This window comes from Anarhichas minor, unplaced genomic scaffold, assembly GCF_050575085.1.
Source record: "Anarhichas minor isolate MPS153535 unplaced genomic scaffold, ASM5057508v1 ptg000040l, whole genome shotgun sequence".
Taxonomy (NCBI): domain Eukaryota; kingdom Metazoa; phylum Chordata; class Actinopteri; order Perciformes; family Anarhichadidae; genus Anarhichas; species Anarhichas minor.
The window spans coordinates 8,458,806-8,463,927 of NW_027466486.1; positions in this window are offsets into that span (position 1 = coordinate 8,458,806).

Below are 5,122 nucleotides of genomic sequence, written 5' to 3' on the forward strand. Positions count from 1 at the left end.
CTCACTAGTTTTACTTCCCCCGTACACATTTACACAATTTTTCTATTTAGGCCTTGGCCGTACATTGCCAAAGACGTACCTGAGCTTCTGCAGCGTTACCAGCTACACATTTGTGATGCATGTACCTGTACCCTACTTCATACAAGCCCTGTCAGGGGAAAAATAAGATCTTGTTGTATTTTACTGACCTTCCAGGTTCTGTTGCATGTTTCTTACCATTTTCTAAACCCCATTAAGCCCCCTAATCTGTACTACATTGCTCTTTGTTTGTTTCCCACACCTCAGCTCGCTGTGGCAAAGAGGCTTAATCTAAGTTTGCTTCAGCCAGATGGACCACCGGGTTGAGGATGAATTCTGATAAAGCCACAAGAAAACCGCCAATGTTACCCTAGATGAAATAAATCCATTGTTGCTTGAATATAAAAGTTATCATGACATCTACTCCTGCAGTGTACTTCATTTTGAGCTGGAACGTTGCGTCCTTTTACGTAGACTGAAGTAGTGTGTTGCTGTGTGTTTCCCCACTCTATAGTTAGACAGGGATTAGAGGTTATAGCTCATGCACCTTTTACAATTCTGTCACTTTAGATTCTATTAGAAGCTGAATTTTACACGCTATAGAAGGGCGGATTGGGAAAGCACTCCTGTTTCCTATATAGGCTAACATGTAATTTTCATCCAGTGGAAAAGATTCCTTGGAGGTTGAAAGACAGCACTCCACAATCCTCGGAGCGGAGAGAGGTGACTGGTCTGCTCTGGTCACATGTTCGTCTCTCTCTCTCTCTCTCTCTTACATTCCCTTACTCTATTGCAACACTCCTCATCTCTCTCGCTCACTCCTTCCCTCCCACTCTCTCTGTGTCTCAGTCTTATGTCTGCTCTGTTGGCGTAGTGGATTTTTATGGAGCGTTTTCAGAGGATGTGAAGAAGGGGAACGGTTGAGTTTGCTTCAGCGCCGGACAGCATGTGAACCGCTCTCTCCTCTCAGGCTGACTCTTCCCCCTCTCCTCCATAATCTTCCCATTTATACCTCCTTTCATCCTTTTGCCTGAAGACTGGGCTGTCTTCCTCGGCAACATGTATTCCCTGGACGATTTTGGGTAAGGCAACGTGACTTTGGGGTGTGTTGCTTCTTCTCTCTCTAGTGCTTCTGTTTAAAGCCCGTCTCATCTTTCAAACCAGAGAATCAGTTTGCTTCTTCAAATGGCATTTGTAGGATTGTTTGCGAGAAAACCTGTATTCCTTTCTGTCGCATCCTGAACATCGTTCCAGCTCTGTTTTATATAACAACTCAACTCGCTTAAGTTGGAGAGAAAGCGAGGAAAATGGGAGAGGAAAAACTCTACTCGTCTGTCTCCTTCTTTCCACCCCTCTGTCTGTGTTTTCTCTGGAGCCAGCTGTTTGCAGAGACGCCTGATTGGTTACCCTTTAGCAAACTTTCATTGGTTCCGTCTTTTCCTGGGAAGAAGGAACGAGTTTCTCTCTGTCTGTCGGTGTGTCCGCCCAGCTGCTCTCTGTGGTTCACAGGACGGATCCCATTTGACTCGCTGCATGTGTGAGAAAGAAAGACAGGAAGAACGGGATAGAGAGCGCTAATCTGTGAATGGCTGCTTGAGTGGGACTATCAAAAGCCAGATGATACGAGGATAGAAAGGTCCCTGTATAATATGGCCTTGGCAGATTACAGCGGGATGTGGTGATTTGTTGGAGCTCAAATACAGTTGTGAAGCCGAGTGGGACATCGGAGATAACGTCAGAGGTTTACGCTTGACCGCTTGCACTCTAGTAATCTACTGTAAAGTACAGTACAGAGAGGGAAAACCTCTCTCTCACAGTATGTTCATCATTCACGAGGCACTGCTCATACTGGCACATTACAAAGCATGACCTTAAAGTTGCCACTTGCAGGTTTCTGAAAAACCAACTCTGCTCAACTCTTCATCTAAACCAACCCATCATCATGATTTCTTCCCATTTAGTTGTCAGTTATTGCTGTTCATGTCCATCTCATCCTCCGGGCATTTCTGCTGACAAATCCATCAAAACGCATCAGTATATCTGCAGGAGATTCTACACTGACATGGAAATCACAGAAACGTATGGAATATGCGGAAAGTCTTGTATTCCTTCTGTCATTTCGTGCCGCTGGTGTATCCCTCTGTGCATCCTGTGAAGCTGTGTTTCCCTTTAAGGATCAGGATTAGCGACGGGACTGGAGAGCGCTGAGGAAGGTGGAGTGAGAAGCAGAGTTGGGGGAGGGGTGTGCGAAGAAGTGGGGGTTGCTATCCATATTGTACTGTATGTTCATGAGAATTAGCCTAAGGGACGATTGGTATCAACAGAGATATGTAATGAATAAGTGATGTCGTTAAAGGGGTCAACATGCTGATTTCCCTCTGGGAGGCTTTACTGCTGCTGACTGTGGATATGATTCCGCCAAATGATCTCCTTATAGTAAGACAATGAGTCCTCGTCAACCATTTGTCAAAGACTCCTTAAGTCTCAGTCGATATATGGATACTGTATATTGATATAAAAACCAATATGGGGACAAGATGCATTGACTGTACTGGGTCTCTGTAATGAACAATAAATGCCTCTTCTTGATGAGTTATCATATCCACATTACTGATATATATTTTTTTATCCTTTTACCCTTTCATTTTTGATTAACTGTTTTGGGAACGCAATCGTGAAAACACCTTTCTTCACGACATTTCTGTTCTCAGAGCCGAACGATTTGAGCTGATAAAAGTTTTTTTTTTTTCACTCTTTCACCATCACTTTATAGTAACGCAATATGCACCCACAGCATATTGTCAACATGATCAATATTGAGGATTTGAGGTGATGTAATCACACCATTCATTTAACAGTGAATACATAACACAATTGAAGGGCAATATAAAGAAAAGATAGGCTATATGAGAAAATGTGTTTAGTCCCTAACACGAGGAAATACATTTTGGGGACATCTACTCTTTGTCTTAAAACATGTCTGTGTTACTATGAAGCTTTCTTTGTTTTTTCCAAATAATTTTTTTGGGGGGAGGAAATGTTTTCTGTAATGACTTGAATTTGATCACTGAGACATATTTCTGACATACAGCGCAGTTGCAGTCGTGTGTATGTTTATTTCATCAGCTTCCATTGGGATTGGGCTGCATTTCTCAACGTGTGGAGTAGTTCCCAGGAACTGTCTGTGAAAACAAAAAAGGTCTTAGAGAGGTTTTGTCTTTTAAGACACTATCTGGACAAAGTTGAGACCAAATATTCCCGTTTGATGCTCAGTGTGATCACTTGCCCCGCAGCAGTTTAGCATTGCATGTTATCATTTATTATATGTTAGTGAGCAGACAGTGTCCACTCCTCAGGGCACGACAGAGACTCGTCTGTCACAGATCGAGCTTGTTAACATTTGCCCGGCCTGCAACACAGAAATGTCCAGCTGGGCACTCAGAGCCACAGGCGAGCCAACGGTAATGCTGCTTGCCACAGGCGTTACGGTGAGCCCCGAAAAAACTAAATCCCTGTTGACTGACTCTCCTGTTCGACCAATCACTGTTGTCTGTGACCCTCATTTAACCAATCACAAGTGGCATCTTGCGCTGCAGCGTGCCTTGTCACGCCCCGTGGCGGTTTGTGTTGTTTGCTGTCACCGCGGCATATAAGGGCAGCTGTTGGAGTGGAGGCCAGTGAACCAGAGAGGTCAAAGAGTAATGTTGTGTCATCCTCACACTGGAGTACTGTCAGTCCTGGGACTCTGTGTGTTGCTTTTAATGAGTGTATTTATTGCATATTTTGATCATATTCATTGTATCTGATCATGTTTTGATCATTGCCCGAGGAAGACTTGTTGGTTGAAACATCACTACTAGTTTTAAGAGACAACTCTGATTCCAGTACTCCATGTGCTGTTTTGATCACAGCCCAACCGACAGTGAATGTTTAGCTAATATCTATATCAATAAAACAGTTTACAGAAACACCAGCTGCTCTGTTTGACTGTACTGAGGAGCACTGGTGCTTTGTGCTCAATGATAACATCAGCATGCCAACATGCTCACAATGAGAATGCTAATATGCTGATGTTGACCTGATATGGTTAGGGGGGTTACGGTTTTTTAACCTCATGGTGGCGCTAGAGGAACAGTCAGGGGACATCAATACATAGATGCATGTCATGGCATAATTGCATCCATCCAATAGATATTTCACTCCGGACCAAAGTGGTGGACTGACCGAAGAGCCACAGCACTCAAAACAAACTGCAGCGTCCACTTCTATTTCTCATTATTCTGGTCGACAGTCTGGACAAAGTCCCTCCAGCCAACGATAAATCTGATGACTTCCAAAATCTCGTGCGTCAAATTTTGATTGAGCGTTGGAGTAAGTCAATTACTCAGTGGATGTTAATGGACATTTAGGACGAACACCTCTTCCAGTTAATCTGTGTTGTACAAATGCACCCACTACATGTGTCCTCTGAGGTAAAGGGCATCCCAATCGATAGGAGCTGGCCACAGTATGGACCGCTGGTTGGTCATGCAGGCTGTGCTTAATACTTGGCAGCTAAGGCAACAGCAGGCTCTAGTTGAGAGGAGGGGGGGGGGGGCAGTAGCAAACCCCAACAACACCCCTCCACACACTCACTAAACATTAGTGTGTGTGTGTGTGTGTGTGTGTGTGTGTGGAGGGGGGTAAAAGCTGGTTGAGACGGATATGAGGTAATCTCCCTTGGGTTAACACAATGACAATAGCACAGAGGTTCAATCACACACACACACACACACACGGTCATCTTTCAGACAGGCTGGTCAGTGACTTCATCTCTGCCAGTCTGTCCCTCAGTCCTCTCTTTGTTGCTGGATGGATCATCATAGCGAATGCAGCAGTACAAGAATTCAGATCTGAGGGATGTTTTTGATCTCAATTTTTTAAGTGGACGTTTTTGTTTTATTTGTGCAGCCGTCACTCCTGTTTGTAATTTGTGTGTCAGGCTCTCAGCAGGAGGATTAAACTGCTTTTAATGAGTTCTAGTTTTTTAAGATAACGGAGCAGCACAAGAGGGAGTTCTTGTCATAGACAAACCGCTGCTGTTGTTGTTTTCCCGTTTACCAAA